This window comes from Mustela nivalis (genome assembly GCF_964662115.1).
Source record: "Mustela nivalis genome assembly, chromosome: 1".
Classification (NCBI taxonomy): domain Eukaryota; kingdom Metazoa; phylum Chordata; class Mammalia; order Carnivora; family Mustelidae; genus Mustela; species Mustela nivalis.
Genome location: NC_139020.1, coordinates 57,508,367 through 57,527,611, shown reverse-complemented (window position 1 = coordinate 57,527,611; position 19,245 = coordinate 57,508,367). Strand labels below are relative to the sequence as shown.

At 40.6% G+C, this 19,245-nt stretch overlaps 1 long non-coding RNA gene across 1 annotated transcript in view; it reads right to left on the bottom strand.

Moving 5' to 3' along the window:
- Nucleotides 1-565: 565 nt before the first annotated feature.
- Nucleotides 566-19,245, bottom strand: part of LOC309865962 — a 166,661-nt gene continuing 147,981 nt past the window's right edge. Inside the window, exon 3 of the long non-coding RNA XR_014312349.1 lies at nt 566-633. This is a non-coding gene — a long non-coding RNA (uncharacterized lncRNA). The remainder of the gene's footprint in view (nt 634-19,245) is intronic.

Genomic DNA, 19,245 nt, shown 5'->3' with positions numbered 1-19,245 from the left:
GTAAAACGGGCATGCACATCACTAGATTATTATGCAGATTACATGAATAACTTATAATATTAACTATATTTATGGTTATAATTTATAATAGATAATAACATTAATATTTTAATTTTTAAAAACTGCATCAAATAATTTTTCATGATATTACTAATTTTAATTTGTAATTCCCTAGTATACAACTTGACACATAATAAACCCTCAATAAATGGTACCTATTAGTTATAACTCTTAGTACAAGGTTATATGTAGTTGGCCAAGGTGTTGACAAGAGTCAAACGTGAATGATCCCTTTAATTCCATGGATGGCAAGAAGAGGAGAAACACAGACAAAACACAGCAACTGCAACTCAGATTTAAAATGAGTCAGAAACTGTAAGTAAAACATGGTCTAGGTCTACACCTGTTCTAGGAGAACACTTAAACAGTAGAAGTTTGTAGCTGCGTTAGAGAGCAGTTGTTGGGAAAGGATGGAGCCAATGGGTACTCTAGGGACCAGAAATTATGTAGAGTCATGGAAACCACCCCTTGCCACCACTTGTTCTTAAAAAATCATTGCACTTACTCTGGTAGGAAGATGAATGTATTCAGAGAGGTGATGGGTTGAATTTGCTGACATTCTAAGTATTAATCCTGCAGAAAGATTAAAGACAGCTCTCAATCAATGGGAAGGAACATGGTGGCAGCAGCCAAACCATATGCAATTAAAACCTCATAGTTATTCCTATAGTAGATGCACGATAAATATGCTTTGAATAAATGCCATGTACTTTCAAAATAATCGAGATCACCTGGAGTGATAGATTTAAAGTATTATGAAACAGTTGCTTGTTATCAACTGGTTCAAAAGCCAAGTTCCAATTAGAGAATGTTTTTTCCACATGAACTACAAAAAGCCAAAGGATATTCTGAATCAGGCTTATGTTAGTTTGATTTCAAGAGAAATTACTTTTTAAAATTATTATTTACCCATGTTACTTCAAAAAGAATTTAAGGCAGCAAAAATCTATATTTTCATTCTAATCTGGGTGTTACTAAACCCCATTGCAAGAACATATGAGAACCTTCACATAGTTTATTTCATATAACATTTTTTATATTACTGTGTCACGATCATTAGTAAGTTTTCAGACACATTTGTACTCTTATTTTAGCAACCATCTTTTTTTTTTTTTTTAAGATTTTATTTATTTATTTGACAGAGAGAGAGAGAGAGATCACAAGTATGCAGAGAGGCAGGCAGAGAGAGGGGGAAGCAGGCTCACCGCCGAGCAGAGAGCCAGATGTGGGGCTCGATCCCAGGACCCTGAGATCATGACCTGAGCCGAAGGCAGAGGCCCAACCCACTGAGCCACCCAGGCGCCCCAGCAACCATCTTTTTAATGGTAACATAATCTCTACAATGGTGTCCTTCTGGACATGGTTAAGTTAGGAGTTAAGAGAACTTCTACACTGTTTAGATCTCATCTGCCAATCTATTTCCTCCTCCTGCCTCTCTACTGCATAGGGCCCAAAAGAGCATATATACCTTGCTTTCATGTTGCATAAGGGCTGCTTCTGCTCACCTAGCCTAATATTTCAAAAACAAATCCAATGGAAATAAAAGAATACCACCATCTTTATCACACTATTAAGTTCACCCAAGAATTTGGTTATACAACTCCATTAAAAACATGAATAACTTTCAGCCTGAGTTTCTATCTTTTTCACAGATAATCGTAACTATCATCCAAGAAGTCCTAGACCTTGATGGACTACAGAGAAGTCCTGTGATGAGCTATAGTGAGGGAAGTGCTGGGAAGGGAATATCCCAACTGACTCAAAGTGCTATGACTTCCCAGGGTTGTAGTAATAATTATGCATAAGAGATCTGTGAACACTCAGTATAGAGAAATAAGAGGAAAAGGTTTTAAAAGTCAAGTAACAATGTAAATACCAGGGCCAACCAACACTAGCTAAAGTGATATCATCATAGTACTGAGAAAGGACAGTGGACTTTTCTGCTTATGAGCTGGGTTAAAAATCCCAATTGTGCCACGTATTGGCTTGGTTAGCTAAATGAATTATTGACCTCCAAAATCTCATTTTCCTCATTTATACATTGTCTGACAGTAATCTCTGCCTTCTGGGTTGTTTTGAGGACTAAACGAGATAGATTTTATAGAAAACCTTAATAAATTTTACTAATCAACACTATGAAAATAACACAAATCATTAAAAAAGAAAAAAACAAGCCCCAAATGGAGTCATTTGCCCTTCACAACAGCAAACCAAGACTTAGCAACAGTTTCAAGCTATCCACTTGTTATTCTTGAATTGCTTAGTAAAGCCAATTCTACTGAATTTACTCAGTTGAAATTTTGTTCCTTCACACTAAAATGTGTGTGTGTTTCAATGCCGTAAGGAGGCATAATCTTATTAAGTGAATAGAGCCATGAGATTTATGAAGGTGAAAACCATATCTGTGTTTTTAGTTCAGGGTCTACCCCAGTGCCCAGGACTCTATGGATATTTGTTGAGTGAAAAAAAAAAATTAATGAACAAATGAATTGCTACCAAGAACTGTAAGTAGGAATTCAAGAAGAGAATTTGCAGAAAAGAAGTTTAGAAGGAGACGGGGTTATGTGGTCCTCCTTGTAGCCTTGTGTTTTTTTACAAGGACAATAAAAAGTCAAAGAATGCAGGGAGAAGACACTAACATCTGCATAGCATAAAGCAAAAAGCACTGTCATTCAGCTGATGAATGTTTATAATGAAGAGTAAACAAGAAGCCCTGGATCCTGGCCTGGTGGACTTCCACTCAGAGAAACTCCTGCAGTCATCTGTGTGGCTTAGTAATTCATTGGTCTCAGGGATTCATGGAAATCAGTCCATGCTTATCAGGAAGATACAAAAGTGGACTGATAAACCACAGGCCCAGTGAAGATCTAATCACATATCTCCGAAGATTGATGAGATTCCTCCTGGGGAGAGGGCTTGTCCGCAGGAATCAGCAGGACAAAACAAATGTGGCTAGTGGTAGAATTCAGGGCAGAAATGCACCTCCCTTTACCCCCTTGAAGAGCAGAAGATTTTAGAAGTCACTCAGAGCCCCTGCTGCGTGCGCCCATTTGAAGCATACTCTGTAGGAAAGTGAAAGGAAATTGAAAAAAAGTAAGGCTTCAACGTACTTAGTATCTAATGAAGATAAAAGTGAATGAGAAATAATTTTTTTTTTTTTTTCCAAAAACTAAAGACAATGTGGTATAGAGGTTAAAAGCACAAGCTTCAGAATCAGATTGAACAGGGCTGGATTCCTGGCTCCCTCAATTCCTGATAAATTGACCACATTAAATTAACTCAAGGGAGCCTGAGTGGCTCAGTGGGTTAAGCATGTACCTCTGACTCAGGCCCAGATCTCAGGGTCCCAGGATCAAGCCTTGTTTTGGGCTCCCTGTTTGGCAGGGAGTCTGCTTTTCCCTCTCCCTCTGTTCCCTGCCCTGCTCATACTCGCTCTTGCTCTCTCCCCCACTCAAATAAATAAATAAATAAATAATCTTTAAAGATTTTATTTATTTAATTGAGGGAGAATGAGTGAAAGAGAGCACAAGAAAGGAGAAGGTCAGAGGGAGAAGCAGACTCCCCAAGGAGCTGGGAGCCCGATGTGGGACTCGATCATGGAAGTCCGGGATCATGACCCGAGCTGAAGGCAGTTGCTCAACCAACTGAGCCACACAGGCGCCCCAATAATCTTTAAAAATAAGCTAACATGAAATGTCTACACCATGGCTCCATGGGGATGACCATGTCTCTTGGGGTTTCTTGGGTTGACCTGCATGTCACATGCAGCAACACATGTCATCCACTTGGTGAAAGCATTCAATACAGATAGATACTATGTTTATGTCGATGGAAAATGGTCTCAGTCAGAAATATAAACACTCCTTGCCCCCCTTCAAGATCAATGAATTTGATTTTTCAATTAATGTGATTTTTCAAATCTCTGATCATTTTGAGTTGAACTGTTGCTAATTAAGAGAACAGATGAATCAGAGAAATGAGAGACACAGGGGGCTGCTGCTGGGTTGGGAAGAGCTCTGTTCTTCATTTCTTGATTAAGCCTTGACCGAAAGGCACTGAGTAGGCTGGGGTCCACAAACGCTCAGTGTGGACTTGTCACACTACCACATTGTGTCACCCTGCCACTCACTAGCTTTATTACCCTGCCAAGCTCTTTACCTGCAGACCTCAGTGTCCACCCCTGCAAAAGGAGAATGTCAATACTGCAGAAGACAGGGAGTTGTTGGTGTCTACAGGAAATCAGTGTGTGAAATGCTTAACCTAATAACGAGTCATGGAAGCATTCAACAGAATTCAGATGATAATAATAACCAGTTAAGTAGGTCACCTTGCAATTTGAATCTGAAAGTCTAATGTTACTACAGAATTCCTTATAAGGAGTTAAAACAGTGAATTCAAGCTGAAATGATGTATTGCTGGCACTACATGTTTTAGAACTAGGGTAAAAATTGCTACTAATTTGGGCGAAGGTTTTTACAAACCTGGGAAAGACAGTAAGTTCCTACTTGATGTCTGACTCCCCCGAACTTCTCCATTATACTCTTCAAACCTTACTAGCTCTTGGTTAATTTTTTTTTCCTCCTGATCTTTTATGATGAGATATTTGTCAAATATGTTATACTTAACTAAATGCCATCCCATTAAATATCTTTTACCTCCAAATAACTTCAAATTCCAATCCGAAACTAAACATGAAACTCCAGGAAGTCTGGAATGTCTAGTGACATTAGATCAAGCACAAGGACACTTTGGCAACACGAGTCTTAAGCTGCAATTAAAAGGAAGCTGCCACTTATCAAGAACCTTCTAATACCAGGTATATGCCAGGCCCTTTACATATTTAATTGAACTGCATAACAACCCTGAAAGGTGAATGTTCTTATGCTCACACTTAAAGAGCAGACCCCGAGACCTGAGACCGTTTGCTCAAGATCAAAGAGTTAAGAAGTGGCAGAGTCAGAGCTAGATTCTGAGTCTGCCTGACTTCAAAGCCTTTTCTCTTTCTTAAGCCTTGCTGCCTCTCCTCAGGAAACTGGGCAGCCACCCAAGCCTGTCAATAGGGGCCACAGCAACCTGCTGGTGACAGCAGGGCCCAGGCACCATCACAGATAGCACTATGGAATCCAATGCACACCAGAGTGGGGCGCTGAGGCAGCTGAAAAGCTCCCTGCTCCAGACGGGATTGGCAATGGCACTGGCAATTCTGTGGGTGAGGTTCATAGCAAATCTAGCTCCAGCAAGCTGGAGAGACAAAGGCAGAGGGGTGGGCAGAGCCTGACACAGCTTTACCATGAATTTATCTGGTCCAGAGACTTTCAAATTTTTACCGCTCACAGTGGTGTTTTGTTTTGTTTTCCTGTTAACAATAGCACTCTTTTTTCAGATGAACTCTTATGTGCTACCCCTTTATAAATGACTATATACCAGAAAGTTCAGATGTTCTGATATGGGATTAAGGTACAAAGAACTAGGGCCTTTGGATTCTTTGCTGGCTTCTGGTAGGTGGCACCAGACACCTCTGTGGGTCCATAAGACTCTCAGGAACAGTTTGAAAATTACTACAGTACTTACTAAGTATAAGAGAGAGAGAGAGAGAGAGAGAGAGAGAGAATGAGAACTGAACATTGCAGAACTATTTCATACAATGATCTATTTCTAGAGTGTTTCTAGAAGTGTGCACAGAGATCAAATAAATTATTTGTACAAATGCAGATTCCAGTTCCCCTTGTCCAAACTGCTCTTTGGGGGAATCCTTAACCAAAGACTCCCATTCTTGCCCTACCCCAAGTAACTCATGGGCTCCCTGTAAAATGTGGTTTGAAAGTTTCAGAACCTAAAGAGTTACAGCACTCAGAAAGGTTTTGCTTTTTTTGTTTGTTTGGATTTTAATCCAATAAAGCCCACAACTTCCTGTAACAACCCAAGTTGTTACAAACAACCCAAGTGACCTGCTTCCAGTGCACTTGATCCAAAATGATGGACAATGATGCAACCCAGTGACGTTTCCCTGTTTATATGAGTGACAGGCTTCCTCCAGGATCAAATAAAAATGTGAAAAAGCACAAGCATGCAAAAATCGCCATAATATAAAGTAAAAAGATTTTGAAAGACCCAACATGTATTTTTTTTTTCTTCCCTTAATTATAACTTTCACAGAAATAAAAAGTCTCAAACTTTGCATTTCCAGGTTCTCCTAGAAAGAGTTTCTTAGACTCTCGGGGTGGGAGAGGATTCAGAAATCTGCATTTCTGTTAGTTTCCCAAGCAAGTCTTAGGCACACTAAAACTTGAGAATTAGCAGTCTCAGACTTTGCTGCTTGAAGCATCGCCTGCAGAGAAGCGGCATGGACATTGGAGGGAAATGCAGAATCTTGGGCCCCATTGCAGACCTGCTAAATCAGAATGTGCACTCTAAGAGGATCCCCAGGTGATTCCAATGTGCTGCAAAGTGTGGGAACTACTGGTCCAAACATCTGCTGCTCCAAGTACGGTCTTGGGCACTTGTTAGAAATGCAGAGTCCTAGGCTCTACCCCAGACTTGCTGAATCAGAAGCAGTATCTTAACAACATCCCCAAGTGGTCTATAAATGTATTAAAGTTCAGGAAGCATGGGTCTAGAAGAAGCCAGGCAGACCCCTCAACTTGCATTTGGAAAGGAGACGAAGGGGCACCTGGCAGCACGTTCTCGGCAGCAGACCCCGAACAGGCACACTCAGGCACCCTCAGGTATAGGACGGCAGCAAAAGCTACCCTTCCGCGAAGAAACCTGCCACTTTTATTGCTTTTTACTTGCCTGGTGTCTCAGCTCATTATGGTCTGGTAAGGGGATGGGTGCAGAAGGGTTCTTTCTCTGGCGTTTGAGCAAGAATGTTACCATTCACTGTTGGTTAAAGCCGTATTTTAATTGCCTGTGCATTCCATGCTAGGGAAGGAAGACATTGTTCCCATCCTCCAAACTTCACCATTTCCACATCAATAGGCCTGGCCTGTTCCCTTACCAGCTTCTGCCTCCTACTCCTATTCATAGAGCCCCTTTTGAATATGGATTATAAGCCTAAATGTGGCCACTTGGGGGAAGCCTCATTGGCCAGAGCTTCACTGTGTCACAGCTCACAGTGCCCTCAAGGATGGGTCACCAGCTGATCTTCTACATCTCTCTTCACCTGGCATTAGGACTCACTCAAGGCAGATTCCTATGTGTGACCTGGAGCTCCCTTGGTGAAGAAGAACAAGAGGGCCCAACCCTGGGTTGCTCCCTGACTGTTCATGCCTGTGACCCCCATAACAAGCCATCTGAAGCATTCTAACTTCTGTGTCCTTTGGAAGACAGCTTCTGGCCCCAGGGGCTAAAAGGGAAGGGAAGCCCCCCAGATCCTCCGCAGATTTTCAACAATCTTGATCAGAAAGGGTCTCAGTTCCTCCCCATATTTGCAATGCTGTGGTGCTGTCAGCCGTCTTCACACTGCTGTCCTCCCTTCGGGAAGTGTTCTTTCAATTTAGGATTCAGTCAGGCAGAGAAGCATATGTCTCCCTCCTGCTACATGTGTCCTTTCATGGCAGGAGGGTGTGAAGGTGTCTGGGCTGCACTGAGCTCATTTTCACAGCCATCTTGTATATCTCCAACATCGCTGGCAGGATCTCCTCCAGAGAGCTTTCCATCACCATGCTGTTGAAACCACCACATTCAGCCATGCTCTGCTTTACACATGTAATTTAACTTCCTTCCCTGATGCAATGGAAGTGGAAGTTTCTGTGTTTTGTGGTGTTGCTGCCATTGCTGGTTCAGGAGAGAATTTGAACTGCCCTATGTGACTCTTAAACCTCTATACCTTTTTCTCACTAACTCCTACACCCTGTCTTAGAGCCACATCACAGTCATGGGGAAGTCCTCCAGTGTGGACAGACACAGTGATTCATTCCACTCCTATCTGTCATTTCCAAAGAAGTTCCAAAACGTTTGGGTGTCCATCTTTAGGCTAACAGGGAACCGCCTAATTATACTCTAAGAAGAGTCTAAACTCTTCTTATTTCTGAAAGAGCTGAAACCATTTCCTGTAGACAGCCATGGCCTTGAACTTCATAAGTCACCAAACTCCTATGGATGCACACCTATAAATGCAAACAATGGCTGTAGTCTTCTCAAGTGCTTTCTAGCATGAAGACCTACACATCTGTGAACTTCTTCCTCCTTTTGTCTCATCTCACTCCCTTTTCAGCAAGCCCTTCATGAAGGAAGACTCCCCAGTTTCAGAGCAGTGGGGGATGGTAACGTCTACTGCAGGCTTACTATGAGAGTGAGCTCTCACTCAGGTTCAGAGAGTAGATACAAGGGGGTCTGTGGGTAAAATGTGTACTCTTTCTCAGGGAAAGAGATTTCTGTATCTCACTGCATGTGTATTCTGCTTCCTATCCTCCCCATCTTTTACCAAATGGTAAGGGTATAAATGTGACTTTATACCCTTTTTGTCCTTTTAATTGTTTATGCATCCTTTCTTTCAACAAGTGTTCACAGAATGCCTTTGTATGCCGGGCACTGTGCTAGGTGCTACAGATTCAAAGATGAGTTAGTCTCATGGAGGTAATGGAGCAGACATGTAGGCAAACTTTCATCAAAAAACAGACTGGGGTAAGAGCCCTGAAGGAAAGGAGTGCCATTCCAGCTGAATCGGTAACTACAGCACATGACTACACCAGTGTGAGTGATGCTAAGCAATCATGAGAAAAGCTGAGTTCTAAGTTGGACAAGCCAGACAAAACTCCTCATCAAAATCTTGTCTGTAGACCTTTGTAATCTGTCACATTGCGGAGCACTCTCCAAACAGAACACTTAATTAGTGCTTGGTGAAGACAGGTGAACTCACATGCTAGGAAGAAGCCAGCATCTTCTTCCCAGTCTCTTTGCAGGCATATTAATTGATTGTATTGTCACTGTATCAAGTCTTGCCTGACAGCTGTCAAGATTCAGTGAACTAGAGGAACAAAGTAATGTGACAGCTTCAAAGCACTACAGAAGAAAGTCCTAAGATAGAATGAATGATCTCATACAAATGCAACTCCTGCAACCATTCCCATTTCAGGTGGTCTGGGCAGATTCCAAACTGACTCAACCAGTGGTCGCTCAGGTACAGAGCCGATTGCAAAGAAAATTTTCCGAACTAAATTCCCGTTAGCACCTTAGTAAAGATGCTAAAGGCAAGGAAGCCTGTTAGAGGGAAATGTCATAAAAGACAAGGACAGAATAGGTGAGAAGAGCAAGGACTATATGCAAAGGGTGGTGCTGCCTCTTCCTTCCCACCAATGCATTTGTCTAGGTGGACCTCTATATTTATCATGTGGCTTTCAGCTATAAGTACTGAAGCCCAGCTCAATGTGCTTTTTCAAAATGGTAATATACTGGGTCATATATTAGACAAGTTCAGGAGTAGGTCTAGTTCCAGTCAAAGGCTGAAATGATGTAAGCTGGACCTAGTGTCTAATTTTTTTCTTCCTCCCTTACCTCTACCCTCCTCTGTGTTGGCTTCACTCACCGACGGGTTCTATCCACATAGTGGCACCCAGCAGATGCAAACTGAGATCTTCTAAGGTTAAAGAGAATTTCTCCCCCTCGATAATTCCTGAAAATCCTGGGAAAGGGTTCTCATTAACTCAGGTGGTCACATTCCTAACCCTAAACATGTACAGGTGAACAAAGTTTTAATCAGTTTTGCTCACTGTCTCTGCTGCAGCCCATGATGGTGCTGGATCCACTATATGTTTGGGTGGGAGTGATGTGAGAAGAGTCTCAAAAGGATAACGTGAGAGCTATTAACCGACTATCGAATGAAGCTGGCTACTCTACTATGTGCTAATATTAGCGCTTACAATAGAAAGGAGGGTTTTCGAGGTAAGAACAAGAGGGTTTTCCAAGTGGGTAAAAAAAAAAAAAAAAATTGGCTGCTCATCTGGAAAAACAAAGTTCTTTGGCAAAATTTGTGACTTAGAATAAGATAGTCAAAATCACATCACAGACTAGTTCCTGGAAGAAATACCGGAGAAGACAAATAACATTATTCCTAAATGGAGGACAAATGTGATGAACTCATTAGATTTCTCCACTTCTCATTTCATGATGACTCATACTCAGAAGACACTCAATAAATATTTTTATTTGATTTCTGTGATTTGATACTCAGAGTGAAAATTAATCTCTATGCAATTATAAGAGAACTAATTAAGGCAAGAGTTATTGCTAAGATGCCTAATCAATAAAACCTGCGGGTGTCCTTTCAATTAGATTAGGAAGTTAATGAATACACATTTTTCCCTCAATTTTCCGTGCCAACATAAAATTTCTTCCCAAGCTTTAAATGATTACATCTTGTTCTCATGGAAAGGAAACGATTACAGACACTTCAAGGTGTTACCAGGACTAATCTCATGTTTCTAAGTAGGTTCATATCTAAAACCATCCCAGAAGCATGCTTCCAACCAGGACTAGATGACATAAGCAAATTCTCCATAGTCAAGCCTGTCCCCCACGCCCCCGCCAATTAACTACCTAAGCATACACACAAAATCATCTACGGCCTCACATTGGATCCTATCACATTTCCTAGCATCTGGTGGTAGGTATAAATAAATGCTTATCGAATTAAGAGATGAAATGATGGATAAAAATGCCAAACTGACCATTCCAAGGCCAAGGACTAGTCAGTTCGAAGATGAGCTCCTGAGGGCAACATGGTTGAAGAATGAAAATGCTAAGGTCTTTGGGGCCAAGGAGTTTTGGATTAAAATCTCATCACCTTTGGGTAAGTCAGCCTCTCTGAGCTCCAAATTTCTCCTATGTATGAGATAACAAAACCAACAATAGCTTGTAGAGTTTTTACAAGGATTTGATATGATACTGTATACAAAGTGGCTAGGACACAAAACAACCTCAAAAATCGTTGCCATATTTATATTTATATTTTTCAAGATCTTCATAAAGTTTAGTACTGATAAACATTTGCAATGTCTCCAAAATTACCCTGAATCAAGACATTGCATCTATAATCCACTAGGTCATAAATGTTTTGAGTATTGAATGCAGATTTAATCTGTCTGTAATGAGAATGGAAAAAAAGAAGTTGAAATACACATACAACTGGGATTTTATGGATGAGGGTTAGGCTCCATATTTAAAGATGGAGCCAGTTTTTTGTTAAATAGAGCCATATTGTACAAAAGTATTAGTGGGGTTTTTTTTTTAACATTGTTTTATCAAGACATCTTTAAGTAGAAGAAAGCCATTGTAAACTAGTATAATCTAAATATACCCAAGGAGAGACTTAACTCACTGTTCAAGAGAAGTTACCTTATATAAAAAAAGTTAAAGTGCTTTTTCCCTATCTATATCTGTAGTGACAACCTGAAATTTACATAGTTCTCTAAGGATTTCATTGACCAGCACATCAAATCAGCATAAAAACATAAATTCTTGCATATATTTAAAATTGTGTAGGAACATCTGAACATGAGTATTATTTGTGGTACTTACTTAAGAAACTGAGTTGGATTATCCTTATGTGATGTTGGAGACTGCAATGTAACTTTATGCCAATAAAATGTAATTTAACTGTCCCAGATACTGTTGAATACGCAGCAAGAAAAGCTTTCATCTGGCTCAAATTTTATGCTTTGATTATTTTTTCTTTTGGTTTGTTTCCCAGGTACTAATTTTAGTTTTTATTTAAAAAGGAGCAGTGTAAATCTATTTATATTCAGTAGTGTATCTCATAGATACAGACAAGGCAAAAAGATAAGCTGTTTAAACAGCATTTCATATTAATGAGGGAGAAAGAAAAATGTATTACAGATGCTACACTATGTACATTTTTATATCATTAAATCTTTAAATTTAAATAAATTTATTCTTGTTTTTTTAAAAAAATTACACGCAAAAATTATTCACATTTTTCCTGGAAAGGGGGAGAATAACTCTTTATGAGCCCCAGCCTATCATGTTCATCTAAAATTCAGTATGGACCAGTGAAAGAAGTAGTGAAATTGATCTTGCACAACTAAGAACTTAATATGGAATTTATACATTCATGAAGGAAAATCGGTGATTACCAAGTTTTTGGTTATTCTCTCTGGTTCCAAAGGGAAGCTATTCTGTTAAGGAAAACAACATTAATAGATTTTTTGATTATTGAAGACAACCACACCCACAATTGGGGTTCCATTAACAGAAACTGCTAACCAAAGTGAGTAATACTATTCTGTATATTTCTAAATCATTGAAAAAATAATGTCCTAAAATGTAGGTTTAGTGCAATAGTCTTCCTATGTTGTTTTTCCCTCCTCTTCTCCCTTCACCTAACAAAAGGTGGTGGACTAAAGACACTTGGAAAACTAGCTCCAGAGAAGCCTTGGCCCTAACTATGTTTTCATCAGCCTTCCCTACCATTTTTTTTTTTTAAGATTTTATTTATTTATTTGACAGAGAGATAGCACAAGTAGAGGGGACTGCAGGTAGAGGGAAAAGCAAGCTCCCACTGAGCAGAAGCCCGATGTGGAGCTCAATTCCAGGACTCTGGGATCATGACCTGAGCCGAAGGCAGACGCTTAACTGACTAAGTCACCCAGGCACACCAGCCTTCTCTCCTTTTGATAGAAACTTTAGATTGGGGATGCCTGGGTGGCTCAGTCGGTTAAGTGGTGGACCCTGGGTTTTGGCTCAGGTTATGATCTAGGGGTCGTGAGATTAAGCCCTGCGTGGTGCTCTGTGCCCAGTGTGGGGTCTGCTTGGGATCTCTCTGCCTCTCCCTCTGCCTCTCTGCCACTCTCTCTCTCAAAATGAATACATAAAATCTTAGAAAAAAAAAAAAAAAAGAAAAGAAATTATAGATCAGTTTACATCAAGTTGTGTCTACCACATCTACACATCTCCAACATGTGTCTACCTACATCTTGGAGCCCTAAAATAATTGGAAAAATGGTACTGTTATTGGGAATTTCAATAAATGCATCTGGTGATGTATTCTAAGTATTTATAAGATTAATTCATAATCAAACTGTTCATTTTTGTTTCCATGGAATTGGTAAAAGGTAAATTCTCACAGGTACATGCAATTTCTACCTTTGCAACTGACAAATTTTGGGCTCTCACAGTCAAAGCTGACTTCAGGCACATCAAAGAATAAAGTCTTTTCTGTTAATTTCTTGTAAGGACTAGCTCAGGGGTTTTACATAGGGTACTACTACACAGAAAGGTTCCCAGAAACAAATTTTAAGTTACATATTCCCAGCTACTGCTAAAACTTCCTTCCATTCTCTATTTGCCATGCTATTTTCTGTTTTCTGCTCATCCTTCAATGCCTGTCCTTGAGTTAATGGGTTGAGGGTATGACTTCTTCAACTGGGACACCCCATGTGACCACCACATCCAATTATCAGTGAAACCTCTCCTTCTTTGGTCTTCTCTCTTCTCCTACAACGTCTGGGTCCATTATTTGTTTAACTGCCTTGCTTCCCTGCGCTCCATGGCATCCTGCCTGCCCTTACACCCAACTTGCACCCAGGCTATAAGTGAGGGACAGTGGGAAGGATGGAGAAAAGGTCTCGCTATGGTCTCGCCTAACCTCAAGGTAGAATAGCTAGACTGAGCCCTGCCCCTTTATTGCAGACTAACCCAAGTTCTTTATTAAACAGTGCCTTCTTCCCTGGCTTGAGTTCTATTGCCAAAGGCCGATTTCAGTTAACCTAGCTCAATACACGTCAGACTCAGGAGAAGGAAAAAACATCCATCTCACCACATGAAGAGAACACATTTTAAACAGTTTTTAGGCCACAGATTTATGAAGTCCACTACACAATTTATAATACAGTTTCAAAGGGGAAAATCCAACCACACTATGAAACAACTGATTTACACCAGACTTTTGAAATTTAAGCCTGTGAAGTGCCTGGGGCTCTAAGGGAATATTTGTCCTTGCTTGGGAAAACTACCCTGGGGACTGTGTTGTGTTGATGAAGGAAATAAGACATTTAAGCAGGGGGAGATGCAGAGTCCTATCAATGAAACGAAGGGAAGGGCTGTAGCAAATAATAGGAAAAACTTCACAAAAGTGTAAGTGTTAAGTGTGTTCAGCTGAGGGATATAGAATGCATAATGCTAGAGACCCATTCCATGAACCAAATCAGAGATTGAATGGGTTCTTTCAGTGCAAATACATCGTGAGTTGATGGGTTGATATTCACTGCTCTAAGATCCTGATTTTTTTTTAATACCAGAAAATAGCAGAAAAATGCTATTCTAGTTCAGTTTTTAATGTATTTTTATGTATTCCTGATCTAGACAGACAGACAGATGGATGGACAAATACCTTGGTAATGGTATACAGGGATTGATACATTGGGGCTTCCTGAGGCAGCCTGGTGTTTTACTTTTCTGCCCCAAGGCTTCTCTCAGCCTTTGGTGCAGCCTAACTCCCAAGTCCCTGCTTCCCCAAACCAACAAACCCAATCCGTGAACTCAAAGTCAAAAGGAGAGTTCAATGAAGCTTTTGCTGGAAGTAAAAGGGAAAGTTTCTTTTTCCGTTTTTTTTTTTCCCACTCTCTGGCTGTTCTCTCCCGGTTTCCTCCAACTCCACGCAGAACTGCCCGTTCCAAGTTGCTCCCGTGCCGTGGCCTTCACTCCCGGAGGCCCCCATGCATCGCCACCACTCCCAGCACTACTGTGTTTTGACCCAACATGGGAAATTTACACCCTTCGGCTTTTTTTTTTTTTTTTTTAAGATTTATTTATTTGACAGAGAGAAATCACAAGTAGACAGAGAGGCACCCAGAGAGAGAGAGAGAGGGAGGGAAGCAGGCTCCCCGCTGAGCAGAGAGCCCGATGTGGGACTCGATCCCAGGACCCTGAGATCATGACCCGAGCCGAAGGCAGCGGCTTAATCCACTGAGCCACCCAGGCGCCCACCCTTCGGCTTTTTTATATCGCATTCCTGCATGCTACCTTGCTTGGCAAAATAAAGGACATCCTCAGGTGGTATCTATCTGCCATGGAAGGCACATGGGTTTTAAATAACAGTTCTTGTGAAAATCCAAGTAAAATCCACATGGAAGGACTTATACTAGGAAGTAAGGTGACCCCGGTATTTATTCACCTGGCCAGCCAGGGTATTTTTAGACAGACACAATTTAAGATAGGCAGCTCCTCCTGCTGGGGCACCAAAGGTGTTAGGAAGGGCCTTCCTGCACTGCCCTCCAAATGCACCAGGGACAGATAATCACTAGATTTCTTTTAAAGTCTTAAGGCATGTGTACAGCCTCATTTCTCAAATTCTAAGACAAATATTAGCCCTGTAAAGCAGATATAGATAAGGGTTACTTACGCTTGATTGAGAATTAAAAAAAAAAAAAAAAATCCAGGCAAGGGATAGCCTTCTATTTTGACCTCCTGGTTACATTAAAGATGTAAAAAATGTTTTCTTTATTAGCCTGCACAAATATCATGGCTAAATGGTAATCATCACATTCACCTAAGTTTAAGAAACCATTCATTATTTGTACAGTTCTTTAGGTTATCTGGCCTGCTCTTCCATACATACGTTTCCTCATGTTTTCCTTTACCCATGTTATTTCCGGCACCCATGTGCCTGAACAGGTCTGTGCCTGAGATAAGTAAGCAGGTAGGTCAGGAGATGGATACAGATAAATTTCCCAGGAATTCAAAGCAGGTTTTATTTATAGAATTATTTCCCTCTTGTGGGTTTCAGAAAAGATTTAGCACACTTTGGACAGGAGAGCAAGGACCAGGAGCACTTCAGCTCTGGCTGGAGCTCCACTGTCCTTGGGCGAGGCTGGAAGTGACTTTTCTCTTGACCATCACAGAGCTTCACAGCTCAATAGCCAGAGTGGAAGGGGGCGGCAGGGAGGGGAGGGGCCAGAAAATAAGAAAAATACAATTGAACAGGAATAGAAAAGTGAATTCTGATTCTCCTTCCTTTCAAGACAGCCAGAGGCTAACAAAGTATTCTGCTTTATGTTAAGAAATGCTCCCCAAGGAAAGTGTTTTGCCTCCAAATGTGAAACTGATTAATGTTTTTTAAAACCCTGGGAGAATCTCTCTTGGTCCTAAACCTGCTGTTAAAGGTGGGGATGGGGGTGTGGGGGGGTTGGGGGGTGGGGGGGTGTTATCCAGAAATGGGAATTTTTCAAAGGAAGAATTTTTCTTGATTTTCTTTTTGAAATGCAGGTGAGTCAGAACATGTAGGGACAGAAACAGAAGTCAATTTGCTAACTGCACATTCCATTTACAAAGAGTGTGTATATGTGGCACCAGAGGCATCCAGTTCTTCAAAAGTTTCTGTGGACCATCTGAAAAATGTTGATCCAGATCTATTTTGTGCCCCAAGTCCCAGTATTCATTATTAAAGCTGAGGTCAGCAGATTCAGTGCATGACTCCACTCCCCAAGGTCCCAAGGTCTCAAACTGTAAGAAGAGATAAGTCATTCAGGAGCCTGGACCAATATTGTATACTTCATAAAAGTGAATACAGAAGATCATAATGTCAACTCATGAATGCTTTTCTGTGAAGATGGGTACCCTTGCTAATATAATTCTGGTATGAAGATGATGAAACAAAAGCATTGCTGAGCTGCAGAGCCTCATAATTTTCCCTCAACCTCCCTACCACCCCTATCCCATTCCTGGCATCTCCCGCACACTTTCCCCAAACCAAACTATCTGGCCTGCTTACCTAGCCTGCATCTCCCTCTTCTGTACTCAGGTGGACAAAAAACAAAATCTAGATCAAATCCAGAAAAAAAAAACCAAACAAACACAAAAAACCATGAGCCACCTCCACAGGGTTCTGCATGGCAGGGAGATGTGACACGCCAGCAACATTTTTGGGGGTGGGGGGAAGGACACAAGGATAAGAGAGGGAGTGTGAGGGATAAGATGCTATCAAAAAGATAGTCTGGCCTAAGGGAGAAGAAGGCTTCTGCAAAGTAGGAATGCTAGAGAAGGGATGGAACAAGAGAGGTTGAGGTGTCATAGAGCATATATATGAAACCCCTTTAAATGATTTCAAGACAAGTGAATGAAGATTGGGGTTTGCAGGTGGGACTTCTGTGCTTCCTCAAAAGTATAAGTTCTGGTCGAGTCAAGGGGATACTAGCTTTATAAGCATAATACAAATATAAATTGAAGACACTCTGTATGTAAGTTTCTCTTTCTCTTACATTGTCAGAAATTCACTGCTGTGTTTTGGTGCCTTGGTTTAAACTGATGTACTGCTAGCACAGAATTATGCACATTTACCCAGTAGTTAGAGGCTTTTTTCTGGCAGGCTTTAGAATGGTAAATTGCTCTTTTCCATTCAGACTTCCACTAATTTATATTTTTCTTCATTAGTGGAAAATTTGGTGCAAAAACAAGTGTACATGACCATGTAAATGGATAGAGACTGACTTTTAAAAAGAGCTGTGTAAAGGGAGACATGCAAAAGTGTTAGTATGCTTCAATCTGCCAACTACAGGGGTCTAAAGGTAGCGATAGCCAAGTACAGGGTTCTAAAGGTAGCAATAAACAACACTCCCCTTTTTCTACCCAAGTTCAAAAACACTAAGAGATGAAAACAGGAGTCAGGAATGTGGATTAAAAAAAAATATTGCCTTTATTGCTTATAAGTTACTGGGATGATATAGCTTAGTGAAAGGACACACTGGACGTACAAGAACTTTTTCTTTTCCATTCTCAGTCTAGTCCTGGCATCCAAAGGGAAAGTAAGTCCATAGGATAATCCCACCTACCCAAATTCCTGCTTCACACTTAGAATACTGGAGGAGGGGAGACTAACCCCTTTTATATGTGGATTTTAATATATTATCTTCATCCAACTGAGACACATAAGAATTCCTGAGATTTAGGAATCAGGGTAAGAGGCATAAGCATTTCTCTAGCAGGGGCTTATTACATGGAACTGAAAAATGTGGGGGAAATGCATTTTGCCATAGTATTAAGCATGAAAAAGGAATAATAACTTTTTTTTAACCTGAGCACTTTTAAAGATTTTATCTATTTATTTATATTCTATTTTATTTTTTCAGTGTTCCAAGATTCATTGTTTATGCACCACACCCAGTGGCCCATACCCTCCTTAATACCCACCACCAGGCTCTCCCAACCACCCACTCACCCTCCCCTACCTAAACATCGATTGGCCTTTTCCTTTCACTCTGTGTAATAAAATGAAATGCCAGGTATTTAAATTCAATAGACCAGTGGATAGGAAGTGTATAATGTGAGGGAAAGGAGAAAGAAGGCGTTTTATTAATTAAAATATCAAAGCTTGAGTGCTAGAACCTGTTTTGTATTTGTTTGGGCTTCCCCCCCACCAAAAGAAAACATGTGAGTTGCAAATACTGGTACTATTAATCAGTGAGGAAAGTTTGGAAAACCAAATCTATTGCAGTCTTTCTACAGTCTACCTTTATCAGAATCACTTGAAGGGTTCAATAAAGCCAGTTTGGGGTCCTCACCTCATACCTATGAGAATCAAAATTTCTTGAGATGGGAATAGAAATCTTCATTTAACAGCTTCTTTTAGTAATCCAAATGCACACTGAAGACAAAAGAGCTACCATAAGACAGCACACACCAGGTACAATGGGTGTATTTGAGCCACGGTCACAACACAAAACTAGCCTTAGTTCTTCTGAGGAGCTCAACTCTCCTCTTTTCCATCAGGTAACAAAAGTCTTAGTTATAAAGAAAAATTGGAAAATAGAAGGCACAAATCAAGATACAGTACAAAATGTCTACTTGTAGAGTAAAGTAAGAGAAAGTAAGCATATGGCAACGGGAGTTTGGGTTAGACTGCAAAGCTGGTCTGGTGCCAGCTCACACTTCAACAATTCTTTTCATTCACATCCAGAAAATGTGTATAAATCCACAAGTCTCTGGTTGTGCACATATGATTTTGATTAAGTTTCAGTGCCACTTAGCTACACAGTCATCAGTTTGTACAGATTGGCTGAAATGTTGCATATCCCTCTTGGAAATCCTTTAACCAGATTAGAAGCCCCTGGGTCTGCACATTGAAAATGATTTTCCAGAAAGGAGGTACAGTAATTAGTGATTAGCGGGGTTTCTGGAACAACTGCTTCACAGTCTAAGACGGCTAATCCATAAATACATTAATTGTATTAGACG